General features: G+C 41.6%; 1 protein-coding gene across 7 annotated transcripts in view; it reads right to left on the reverse strand.

Annotated features, from left to right (window-relative positions):
* The window catches only part of disp1 (dispatched homolog 1 (Drosophila)), a 419126-nt gene that overhangs the window by 278439 nt on the left and 126605 nt on the right, over positions 1–14082 (reverse strand). The window contains exon 3 of one of the 7 annotated variants that reach the window (XM_072248256.1): positions 6205–6408. The exons of the other annotated variants lie outside the window; for them this stretch is intronic. The gene's annotated coding sequence lies outside the window, so the exon portion shown is untranslated. The remainder of the gene's footprint in view (positions 1–6204; positions 6409–14082) is intronic. 7 annotated transcript variants of the gene reach the window in all.

Below are 14082 nucleotides of genomic sequence, written 5' to 3' on the forward strand. Positions count from 1 at the left end.
AACTGCGTGGCTTCGGTCGTAAGGTGGTGCTTAAGCGGCGGTGTCACCTGTTTACAGCTGCCAAGGAGAGAGGTGTTGGAATCAGTGCGCTCCACCAGAGGCAGTGTAGCATGGCATTGAAGCTGGAATCAGTGCTGCCCACAGCGTTCGCTTGGCAGAAGACAAGTTGCATTGTGGTTGACTGCAACATTCGTGGACTCAGTCTTGGATTATATTTCTTGTGAGGACTGTATTTCCTTTGTGCGACTATATTTTACGTGTGCTTGCTATCTTATATGTGCTATATGTGCCTTGTGCTGTGTGAGACTGTTGGAACTGTGATTTGAACCTTTGCCCCAGAGTAATGGTGTTCTGTTTGACTGCATTCATGTGCAGTTAAATGACAATTAAATCTGAACGAAAAAAAAATGCTATGGATTTGCACCGGGATCCCTCTGTATATCAGTGCTCCTAAGGGTCCTGCCATTACTGTACACTTTCCCTTTACATTTGACCTTCCGAAGTGTAAAACCTTAGACTTGCACGGATTCTATCTACGAACTCTCTACCCACATTTTCAACTAATCTATATCCATCCGCAAACTTGCTGATCAGTCCAGCTACACTTTTTATCTACGACAAAGTCATCAAAAATAACACAGGTCCCAGCACTGATCCCTACAGCACACCACTGGTTACAAGCATCCAGAGAAATATCTTCCCTGGCCAAGCCAATTTGGAATGTAATCTTCCAAGTCTCCATGGATTCATGCATCTTAATCTACTGCATCAGCCAACTACGAAGGATCTTGCAGACATCTACTGCCCTTTCCTCATCAATCCTCTTTATCATCTCCTTTAAAACTCAATTAAGTTTGCAAGACATGACTTTTCCCACACAAAACTGTGCTATTTATAATAAGACAATGCTTTCCCAAATGTGAGTAAATTTTATCCCTATGAATTCTCTCCGACAGCTTCACTAACACTGATGAAAGCCCCACGGGCCTATTATTTATTGGATTATCCCTAACGCCCCTTTTAAATGGGGAAACATTGGCTATTCCCTTGTCCTCTGAGATCCCAGCACCCCGTTTTTGCTTCTCTCAATAACCTTGGACTGAGCCCATGAAGACTTAATATTCTTTGAGAGACCAAATATCTCCTCCTTCTTGATAACAATATTCCCTAGAATAACATCTTATCCCACACATACTCATTAAATACTTCACATTTCTTCATACTACAGGAATGAATTCCAACTTTCCTTCTTGAGCAATCCTACCCTCTCCCCAGCTACTTTCTTGTTTTTAATATAAAGGATACCTTTCTTCAAAAAAAATGGGGGGGGGGGGTCCTGCAGGAGCAAATGCACCCGAAGAAATGTGCATCTGAGAAACTGATGGCAGCAAGACAGGATGAGAAGTTGGCCAATAAGCTATATACTGTTCTGAGCTTTAGCAAAAGATTATGAAAGGGAGTGAAATTATGATGGGCCATTATAAAGCACGAGTTCAACCATAACCAGAGTATTAGCGCACTCTGTTCAATTCTACTCACCTTATTATAGGAAGGATGTGAAGCCATTAGAAAGAGCCACATAAAAGAAGCCAGACGTTTAAATATTGCACTTTAGAGAAAGACAGGAACCATGGATATAGAAACATAGAAAACCTACAGCATAATACAGGCCCTTTGGCCCAAAAAGCTGTGCTGAACATGTCCTTACCTTAGAAATTTCCTAGGGTTACCCATAGCCCTCTGTTCTTCTAAGCTCCATGTACGATCCAGGAGTCTCTTAAAAGACCCTATTGTATTCGCCTCCACCACCGTCGCCGGCAGCCCATTCCATGCACTCACCACTCTCTGCATAAAAAGCTTACCCCTGACATCTCCTCTGTACCTACTTCCAAGACTTCCAAGCACTTTATAACTGTGCCCTCCCATGCTAGCCATTCCAGCCCTGGGAAAAAGCCTCTGACTATCCACACAATCAATGCCTCTCATTATCTTATACACCTCTACATCATGTCACCTCTCATCCTCCTTTGTTCCAAGGAGATAAAGTCGGGTTCACACAACCTATTCTCATAAGGCATACTCCCCAATCCAGGCAACATCCTTGTAAATCTCCTCTGCACCCTTTCTATGGTTTCCACATCTTTTCTGTAGTGAGGCGACCAGGACTGAGCACAGTACTCCAGGTGGGATCTGACCAGGGTCCGATACAGCTGCAACATTACCCCTCGGCTCCTAAGCGCAATCCCACGATTGATAAAGGCCAATGCACCATATATTTTCTTAACCACAGAGTCAACCTGCGCAACAGCTTTGAGTGTCCTATGGCCTCGGCCCCCAAGATCCCTCTGATCCTCCACACTGCCAAGAGTCTTAACATTAACACTATATTCTGCCATCATATTTGACCTACTAAAATGAACCACCTCACACTTATCTGGGTTGAACTCCATCTGCCACTTCTCAGCCCAGTTTTGCATCCTATCGATGTCCCGCTGTAACTTCTGAGAGCCCTCCACACTGTCCACAACACCCCCAACCTTTGTGTCATCAGCAAACGTACTAACCCATCCCTCCACTTCCTCATTCAGGTCATTTATAAAAATCACAAAGAGTAGCAGTCCCAGAACAGATCCCTGAGGCACACCACTGGTCACCGACCTCCATGCAGAATATGACCCGTCTACAACCACTCTTTGCCTTCTGTGGGCAAACCAGTTCTGGATCCACAAAGCAATGTCCCTTGGATCCCATGCTTCCTTACTTTCTCAATAAGCCTTGCATGGGGTACCTTATCAAATGCCTTGCTGAAATCCATATACACTACATCTACTGCTCTACCTTCATGAATGCGTTTAGTCACATTCTCAAAAAATTCAATCAGGCTCGTAAAGTACGACCTGCCTTTGACAAAGCTATGCTGACTATTCCTAATCATAATATGCCTCTCCAAATGTTCATAAATCCTGCCTCTCAGGATCTTCTCCACCAACTTACCAACAACTGAAGTAAGACTCACTGGTCTATAATTTCCTGGGCTATTTCTACTCCCTTTCTTGAATAAGGGAACAACATCTGCAACCCTCCAATCCTCCAGAACCTCTCCCGTCCCCATTGATGATGCAAAAATCATCGCCAGAGATTCAGCAATCTCCTCCCTTGCCTCCCACAGTAGCCTGGGGTACATCTCATCCGGTCCCAGTGACTTATCCAACTTGATGCTTTCCAAAAGGTTCAGCACATCCTCTTCCTTTATATCTAGATGCTCAAGCTTTTCAGTCCACTGCAAGTCATCCCTACAATCACCAAGATCCTGTTCCGTATTGAATACTGAAGCAAAGTAGTCATTAAGTACCTCTGCTATCTGCTCCAGTTCCATACACACTTTTCCACTGTCACACTTGAATGGTCCTATTCTCTCATGCCTTATCCTCTTGCTCTTCACATACTTGTAGAATGCCTTGGTGTTTTCCTTAATACTGTCCGCCAAGGCCTTCTCATGGCCTCTTCTGGCTCTCCTAATTTCATTCTTAAGCTCCTTCCTGCTAGCCTTATAATCTTCCAGATCTCTACCATTACCTAGTTTTTTGAACCTTTCATAAGCTCTTCTTTTCTTCTTGACTAGATTTACAATAGCTTTTGTACACCATGGTTCCTATACCCTACCATCCTTTCCCTGCTTCATTGGAACGTATCTATGCAGAACTTCATGCAAATATCCCCTGAACAGTTGCCACATTTCTTCCGTACGTTTCTCTGAGAACATCTGTTTCCAATTTATGCTTCCAAGTTCCTGCCTGATAGCCTCATATTTCCCTTTACTCCAATTAAACGTATTCCTAACTTGTCTGTTCCTATCTCTCTCCAAAGCTATGGTAAAGGAGATAAATTGTGATCACTATCTCCAAAATGCTCTCCCACTGAGAGATCTGACACCTGACTAGGTTCATTTCCCAATACCAGATCACGTACAGCCTCTCCTCTTGTAGGCTTATCTACATATTGTGTCAAGAAACCTTCCTGAACACACCTAACAAACTCCACCCCATCTAAACCCTTCACTCTGGGGACATACCAATCAATATTTGGGAAATTAAAATCTCCCACCACAACAACCCTGTTATTATTACACCTTTCCAGAATCTGTCTCTCTATCTGCTCCTCAATATCCCTGTTACTATTGGGTGGTCTATAAAACACACCCAGTAGAGTTATTGACCCCTTCCTGTTCGTAACTTCCACCCACAGAGACTCCATAGACAATCCCTCCATGTCTTCCTCCTTTTCTGCAGCCATGACACTATCTCTCATCAACAGTGCCAAGCCCTCCCCTTCTGCCTCCCTCCCTGTCCTTTCTGAAACATCTAAAGCCTGGCACTCGAAGTAACCATTCCTGCCCCTAAGCCATCCAAGTCTCTGTAATGGGCACAACATCATAGCTCCAAGTACTGAATCACACTCTAAGCTCATCTGCTTTGTTCATAATACTCCTTGCATTAAAATAGACACATCTCAAACCATCGGTCTCAGTGCACCCCTTCTTTATCACCTCCCTATTCTCCCTCTTGCACTGTCTTCAAGCTTTCTCTATTTGTGAGCCAACCACCCCTTCTTCTGTCTCTTCAGTTCAGTTCCCATCCTCCAGCAATTCTAGTTTAAACTCTCTCCAATTGCCTTTGCAAACCTCCCCACCAGGATATTGGTCCCCCGGGATTCAAGTGCAACTCGTCCTTTTTGTACAGGTCACACCTGTCCCGAGGTCCCAATGATCCAGAAATCTGAATCCCTGCCCCCTGCTCCAATCCCTCAGCCACGCATTTATCCTCCACCTCATTCTACTCCTATAGTCATTGTCATGTGGGGCACAGGCAGTAATCCCGAGATTACTCCCTTTGTGGTCCTGCTTCTCAACTTCCTTCCTAACTCCCTGTAGTCTGCTTTCAGGACCTCCTCCCTTTTCCTACCTATGCCGATGGTACCAATATGTACCACGACCTCTGTTTGTTCTCCTTTCCACTTCAGGATATCGTGGACACGATCAGGAACATCCCGGATCCTGGCACATGGGAGGCAAACTACCATCTGTGTTTCTTTCCTACATCCACAGAATCTCCTGTCTGACCCCCTAACTATAGAGTCCTCTATCACTGCTGCCATCCTCTTCCTTTCCCTAGCCTTCTGAGCCACAGGGCCAGACTCTGTGCCAGAGGCACGGCCACTGTTGCTTCCCCCAGTAGGTCATTCTCCACCCCTCCCCAACAGTAGTCAAGCAGGAGTACTTATTGTCAAGGGGTACAGTGACAGGGGCACTCTCTAGCCTCTGATTCCTGCCCTTTCCTCTCCTGACTGTTACCCACTTATTTGTCTCCCCGGGCCCCAGTGTGACTACCTGCCTAAAGCTCCTCTCTATCACCTCCTCACTCTCCCTAACCAGACAAAGGTCATCAAGCCGTATCTCCAGTTCTCTAACACAGTCCCTAAGGGGCTGCAGCTCGATGCACCTGGCGTAGATGTGGCCATCCGGGAGACTGGGAGTCTCCAGGACTTCCCACATCTGACATCGAGCATAGAACACCGGCCTCACACACATACTTCCTGTCTGTATTCTGCACAGGCAACCTACCTCATCTCGACCCGTTATCACCGAAGCCCCGTTGAGCCAAGGCCTCCCTACTCTGTCTCCCTCTACTCCATTGCCCACTCTATAAAGCTGTCTCCTTTTAAACTCTTCTCGCTGTTCTACCTGGCTGACATCCACGCACTTGCACAATTGTGCCCCGATCAAACCGCTTGAATATCCTTCGCTTGAATGTTGTAGCTTGGCTGAATTCAAGTTTACTGAAGGTGGAAGATGGAAAGGCAAGAAGAATAAATGTTTTATTATCAAACAAGTCACAACAGCATAGACTAGGTGTGGGAAAGATAACTGAAGTCTAGGACCAGGGGTTACAATTTAAGGATACTCAGATCAAGATATATTTCTCGGCACAGACAGTGGTGAACCTGTGGAATTCCCTACACAGAAAGCAGTTGAATATGCTAGGGAGTTAGGTATAGTACTTTGGGCTAAATGGATCAAGGAATATAGGGCAAAACAGGAGCAAAACACATGCTGAATGATGGAGCAGGCTCAAAGAGATGAATGGACTACTCTCAATTCTGATGTATTTGAATGTTCTTTCTCGCTAACTCATAAAAACCACTGACCTGATTATAGACAGGTACATATCGAATCCAAGAACAAATATCATCCCAAGATAGATAGATTCACCCATCTATCTATCCTGTCAAGAGTCTCCTGTCCCACTTGTGAACTAGATCTCACAAGGCTTATCTGTCACCATAGAATCCACAGCATCTTTGTGCCCAGTGTCCTCTTCCCAAGTGGAACCAAATGAAGATCGTCCTATACTAGACAAAAAAAAGGAAAGACATGAACCAAAGACTACATGGAGAATGCTGGGGTGGTGCAACACTGTCTGAAAATTAGCTTTGATCAAATCTACCTCAGTAGTATGGCAAGAGCAGGAACCTGTCTGGACTGATGTAAGGGAATGGGAGGAATCATCTTAGGAGACAAGTTCAAGACAAAAAGGGAGGAGGTTCCAATATGGCTGTTAATTTACTAGAATAGAGGGATTAAGGACTTTTTTTTATTAATTGGGGTTAATTAACAGTACATTCTTCTTGGTTTTCCGACCAAGTATTTGAGTTTGCATTATTTGTGGAATCTTGCTCCATAATTTAAAGTGATCCAGTGGTCAGAAGCATTTATGTAAACTGTAATTTCCAAAGAACGTGCAATAAAAATATGAATGACTTGGCCTTAGTTTAATTAATGACATGCATTTGTATGGTGGTATTAACTTGGAGCAGCTAAGAGACATCAAAATTCATATGTACCACCATATTTATGACAATGTGTCTTAGTCACTATAACAAGAGACTCTTAATTCATAGCACACACTGGAATGGATTGGTTGCAATGATAAATATTGCCTACTGTGCATTCTGGGCCACACTGGGAAATAGTTTATCATAATTTAAAGTAACTAAACATTATTTTCCTCTGCAGTTAATGGCATAGTAGCAATAGCCAGTAGTGAGCACTGTAGTGTAGTCTTAGAGTATGGAATTACACAAAGCCACCAAGGGGTGGTGAAGAAATTTCACAACAGCAAAGATGTGTTCCAGCAAATGGCACAGAATGTTAAAATCACTTCTAAAAACAACTCAAATGTCATTTTGTCATTGATAACCAAGAAATTGTCTTTTTTTTGTTAATTTATTTTTTATTGAAGTTCATCAAACAAACATTTCCAAAGATGTATTTCAGATATTGTACATATATATCATATAATCATATTTGCCACAAATCCCCACATATTTATCTGAGGTATACACCAAAAGAAAAGAGAGGAAAGAAAGAACAAGCAAAAGGAGAAAACTATGTACAAATGCTTGTACAAGTAGGGAATGATCTTTTTTTTTTAAACAACATATTCATTGATTTGTGAGAATAAAATCAGGCCTACGAGGTGTTATGTAGTTGAATCATTTTTCTCCAGTATGAATCAAATTGTTCCAACTTATGATTAATAGATGCTGTTATCTTGTCCATTTTTAAACGTCCATTGTAATTTCTATCCATGCGTTTAAAGTTGGGCTCTCCTGTGATAACCATTTCCTGGTAAGAGTCTTTTTACCAGCCAACAGCAGTCTATTCATTAAATATTTATCTCTTTTCAACCATTCTTGAGGTACATACCCAAAATATATGGTCTTACTTTCTAAGGATATTTCACATTTGAAAATGTCTCATAGGGCATTGTGTATCCCACTCCAATAGTCTCTGATAATGGGGCAATCCCAGAAAATATGATAATGGTTTGCATTTTCATTTCCACAATTTCTCCAGCAAACAGGGAGGTTACTATCATAATGTGATTTCTGAGAGGGTGTAATAAAATATCTTATCAAGTTTTTCCATCCAAACTCCCTCCATTTCTGTGAACTGGTACACTTACATTGATACCTCCATATTATTGTCCATTCTTCCTCAGATATAATTATCCCACCTTCCTTCTCCTATTTTGTTTTAATGTATGAAGTCGAATGTGTTTTAAAATTTGACAAACCCTTATACACGCTTGAAATGATTCTACTACCGTTATCTGAATTATATGCTTTTCTAAATAGCTCTATCAGACATGTACTTGCCTTGGTTATATTTTTAACTCTCCTATTAACATACTGTCGCAACTGTAGATACTGATAAAAGTCTTGTTTTTCTAATAAGTGTTTCTCTTTGAGCATTTCAAAACTGAACAGTGTTCCTTCTTTCATTATATTGCAAAGAACTGTTATTCCTTTAGCTGTTCAGTCCTTAAGTCTAGCATCCAGTTTATTTGGCGTAAAATCCGAGTCATAGGCACACCATTTAAGAATTGCAATGTTTCTCTCTAGTTTATATATATTTTTATAATAGTTTTCCATATTTTAGGAGTCCATTTCACCCATGGATTATCAATAGTATTTATGTACCTTTGTAGGTTGTTATCAGCCAAAATTGCCTGCATGGGGATGGGAAGAATCCCCTCCTCAATGTTTTTCCATTGAGTGTCATATGAAGGGTTGCACCAACATATCACAGCTCTCAACTGTGCTGTAAAATAATAATCTCTAAGAGAAGGTAGGCCCCATCCCCCCATTCCTTGGCTAATTGCAAAGTTTTGAGACGGACTCTAGGCCTTTTACCTTGCCATATATACCTTCATAACATTTTGTTCCATTCATTGAATTGATTCTGATTAATCTCTATTGGTAGGGTCTGAAAGAGATACAATAGTCTGGGCAATCTATTAATGTTAATAGATTCAATCCTTGAACTGAGACTAAAAAAGGGAATTAGGTTCCATCTTGTTATATCTTCCTTAATTTTTTATATATAGGCTGATAATTGCATTCTGATAATTTTGACAAATCTTTTGGCATAATGATACCCAAATATTTGAAAGACTCTGCTTGCCATGCCCGGGGATATCTACTTTCAAATTCTCTTGGTGTGCTATAGTTATATGAACGTAATTGGGTTTTATCTATGTTGATTTCATATCCTGATAATTGACCATATTGTTCAAAGGATTGCATCAATTTAGGTAAAGAGTATGTTGGTTGCCCTAGGTAGATCAAAATATCATCCATGTAACAGGCCAGTTTATGCTCTGTCCCTTTAATAGTAATTCCCCTGATATCTTCATTTTGTCTGATGTATTGAGCTAATGGTTCCAGATACAATGCGAAGAGTAGAGGTGACCATGCACAACCCTGTCTTGTGTCCCTTTCTAGGGTAAAGCTATTTGATAAATACCCATTGATTTTAATCCTAGCAGTAGGGTTGTCATATAGTTTTGACAACCTAGCAGTAGGGTTGTCGTATAGTTTTAAAAATTGAAAATGGTGTCATGGAAACCAAATCTATGTAAAACTCTGTAAAGAAAATTCCAATTAACCGAATCAAATGCCTTTTCAGCATCCACGCTTATCACTATTACTTCGATTTTATTTTTTTGTATATGATCCATAATGTAAAGTGTCCTTCGTATATTGTCGTGTTTGGTGTTGTTGTATAAAACTTGTCTGATCATTATGTATCAATATGGGTAGAAATTCTTCTAATCGTTTGGCCATGATGGAGGTAAATAATCTATAATCTACATTAAGAGCAGATATTGGCCTAAATGACCCACAATCCATTTTATCCTCGCCTTCTTTCGGTTTCGCTGAGATTATCGCTTCCTTCCAGCTGGGTGGCTTTTGTGCCTTTTTTAAAGTGTGTGGAGTAAGACAGGAAATTTTAATTTCTTTGTACCACTCTGCCGTATACCCATCTGAACCTGGTGACTTGCTTAATTTGAGCCTACTAATTGCAGTTTTTAGTTCAGCTTCAGTTATGTCAGCAGTCATCATTCTATTTTGTTCTTTGCTTAAAGTGGTAACTCTAGAGAATTCAGGAAAGTGTCAATTTGGGTTAGAAATTGTCTTTTCTTGGGATGGGGAGCTTATTTTAGATTATTTAACCCTGTTTTAGCAAATGCTTTGGGTTATTCATTTCCCAAGATTCTTCATTGTACAGAAATGCTGGAAGATGTTGTGGAACCTGGCAACCCAGCAAGGTACTGTTGACATTTTAACACAAAAGTTTATTTTCCCCTCCTCCTGAAAAGTAGCAAATTTCCAAAATGCTCACACTGAACACCCCATGGCTCTCAAGCTTCCTTTCTCAAATAATGAGAGTGGAGACACAAGAAACTACTGATGCTGGAATGCAGAGCAAGAAACAAACTGCTGGAGGAACTCACCAGATCAGGCAGCATCTAAAGTGGGGAAATACAAACTCCCTGTTACAGTTGAAGGATCTCAACCCAAAACATCAACACCTATTTTCTTCTACAGAGGCTACCCGAGTAGATTGTTCTTTGCTGTGATAAGAGCTCCCATTCTCAGCAGCTTGCCTGTTGAAAGATACTGAATGAAGGCAAGGCAGTCTCCGGCAGGAATGGTGAAGCTAAGCAGGGATCCTTGACCATGCAGTGAGAGTTGGGAGTTATCATATTGTAAGAACAATCAATGGTAACTTTACTCGTCACCTAGTGAGATTTGGCAGGGATAGTCTCCTCGAACAGATCTCTAGCTATGGACTCATTGCATCCTGTATTAAGGAATTTCATGGAAAGGATTCAGGTGGGAGTGATACCAGAGAGAAAGTGGAGCAGATGTGGCACTGCCCACCTAAGCCTAGTTCTCCCTCATGTTTTGTCCCTTCGATATTTGAATATCTCAACTGCCTCACTGTGGCTTCTACCAAGACCCTTACACCAGGTGCTACTTAATCTCACTAGCTTTCCCTACAACAAACACATTCTTTCACATTCTCCTTTGAAACCTTAAATGCTGAAAATATTTTAAATCCTCCTGAGATTTGCTCGAAAGACTTGACAACCCCCCCCCAACAAACTACCTGCTAAGTGAGAAAGGGAAAGACGTGAATAATGAGGAGAAACTACTTCAGAAATGGGCTGTGTACATTCCTCATTCTCAACCACTCAATTACCAGAGGAGCCTTTAGCCAGAGGTGTCCTATAGTCTAAAATTGCCCACTCAAAATCATTATCTCTTTGACCAAGCCACTAGTTGTCTTGCAACCTCTGACCCCTGCTCAGTTTTTATTTTCATATGTCTGTGCAAAATGAGACAGGAAGGTTTGCCAAGGGTGAATAAAGAGGGAAAAAGAAATACTGTACCTGATAAGGAAGTCATGTAGATAGACAGGAGGATGCCTGCACTAACTGAAGGTCAAATTGGGGTAAAAGCATGTGAACTCTATTAGAGACAGAGGGATGACTGATGAAGTATGTTTTTTAATTGTAAAATAAAGGCAGAAAATGTCTGAAGTCTGCAGCTGAATGGGCAGCGTTTGAGAAAAGGGGAAGCAAAGTTAACGCTGCAGGATTTTCATCAGAACTGAGAAAAGTAAGGAATCGTAAGTTTCTTTTTCTACAGATGACATCTGAGGAGTTGAGTATCCAAGTGGTCTCTTTTTAGGATTTCCAAAATCTGCAATTTTCTCATTTAAAGTTTCTTGCCTGCACGGTACACGTTCCACAGGTCCTTTTGTCTATGCAATGAGAATGTGCTGCAGGAGCTTTCCACAGAACTGTAAACAGGGAGATCACGTACGAGGCACCACTGGTTTTCCAGTAAAATCATGTATTATCAGCACATGTATGGAGCAGTGAGAAACTGCGATCTGCATACCATCCATACCATCACATCAGTGTACTTTAGGACAGGGGTCCCCAACCTTTTTTGCACTGTGGACCAGTTTAATATTGACAATATTCTTGCGGACCAGCCGACCCAGTGGGGTAGGGCTGCCAACGGCCAAGATAGCAGTCAAATACGTTGTGTTTACCCAGAGAAAGACTACAATGACCATGAAGCCTTGCGCGGGCACCACTGCGCATGTGTGTACCTGCCGATTTTTTTTCCTGCAAATCGTTTTTGGCAATTCTGGGGGGGGGGGGTGTTAATCACGACCGGAATATAGGTAATAAGTGGCTAACACACTCAATTTCATTTCTAAAAGGGTTTATCTAATGAATTTAATATTAAACACACAGCGCATATTTTCCTCGCATGAATATAGTGATAAGTCAATTATCAGGGGAGGACGGGGAGCTTGAAGTGTTGAACAAACTTCCAGTAGAAGTGGTAGAGGCAGGTTCGATATCTTCATTTAAAGAAAAATTGGATAGGTATATGGACAGGAAAGGAATGGAGGGTTGTGGGCTTGAGTGCAGGTCGGTGGGACTAGGTGAGAGTAGCGTTCAACACGGACTAGAAGGGCAGAGATGGCCTGTTTCCGTGCTGTAATTGTTATATGGTTATATAAGTCAATAGCATCATAAGATTTTAAGTAATGTTTAGATATTAAACACACAGCACATATTTTCCCTGTATGAACGTATAAAATCATTGCAACACACCAACATCGCTGAATCAGTGGGAGCCCTGGGCTTGTTTCCCTGCAACAAGACGGTCCTATCAAGGGGTGATGGGAGAAAGCGATACTCGAACGGGGTTCCTTATGTCCAGTCTATTCCGCAATTTAGTTTTCGTTGCATTCATTGCAGAGATATGTTGGAAATGGAAGCAACGTTTTCAGTGCTTTCTTGACTATCTCAGGATATTTAGCCTTGACTTTGATCCAGAATGCTGGCAGAGATGTTATGTCGAACATACTTTTCAGCCTGTCGTCATTTGCAAACTCGAGGAGTTGATCTCCTTCCCGCGCTGACACAGATGACGCGCGGGTAATGACCTCGCATGCGTAATGGCTCAACAGAGCGTGACAGGGAATGAGAAAAGGTGCAGCTGACTCTTATCGCCAAATCATATTGTTTCCTCGCGGCCCAGTAGCACATGCTTTGCGGCCTGGTACCGGTTCACGGCCCGGTGGTTGGGAACCACTGCTTTAGGAAAGAGAAAAACAACAACAGAATGCAGAATCAAGTATTAGAGTAATAGAGAAAGTGAAGTGTAGGCAAACAATAAAGTGCAAGGCCATCATAAAATAAATTATAATGTTAGGAGTTTATCTTATTCAATTAGGGGACTGTTCAGTAGCTTATAAAAGCCAGATGGAAGCTGTCCTTGAGCTTGGCAGGATGGAGAGAAGAGGTGGGGTGGGGCAGAGAGAAGAGAGAAAAAGTGAAAGAATGCAAAATATGGCTAGTTGTGACAATTATTTAGCTTCCTACTTTATAAATAATTGTCAGTTTCACATATAATGAAATACAATGTAGTGACTCGGGCAATTACCACCACAATTTTCCACACTCTAGGATACAAGTTGCAGCAGAGATCTGAATGCCAGTTGGTTGAGAGTAGTACATTAACCTGGACACCAAGAGAAATCATTACTCTTGTCTGAATTGTACTGCAGGATACTTTACATCCACTTAAAGGAGACAAGTTTATTGTCTTAGCTAAAAAGATACACCCCTGAAAATGAAGTGTCTCTCAATCCAGTGACAGACTGATAATCAGCTTGTCCTGAGGTCTGTCAATGTCTTTCTGATTATAATCAAAATATTCTCAATATTCCCTCAGTCAAAAGCCCTCATGAATAACCACTTAGTAGCTATGAATGCTTGACACTGTAGGAGTATTTTCAAACACTTTATGGGCAGTAAGGCAATTCTAGCTCAGAACCAACAAGCTTTTACTCGAGTTCCTTCCCAACTTTGCATGCAAGGAGAAATTAGTAAGTCAGATCCAGAAAGAGGATATTCCACTCGTCTTACAGCAGAGGAACACCAGCAGTCCAAACCCTCCTCTCATCATTTTTTTTCAACCCTTTCATTAACAGAATCAATGAAAGACCACATCAACTTGGTCATTCAACCAGTGTGCGATAGACTGCAGACAGGCAACAGATATCAAGAACATGAGATGAAGAGTCCTTGAAAGTGAGTCCATAGGTTGTGGGAACATTTCAATGGTGGGGCAAGTTATCCCCTA

The sequence above is a fragment of the Mobula birostris genome, chromosome 2, assembly GCF_030028105.1.
Source record: "Mobula birostris isolate sMobBir1 chromosome 2, sMobBir1.hap1, whole genome shotgun sequence".
Lineage (NCBI taxonomy): Eukaryota > Metazoa > Chordata > Chondrichthyes > Myliobatiformes > Myliobatidae > Mobula > Mobula birostris.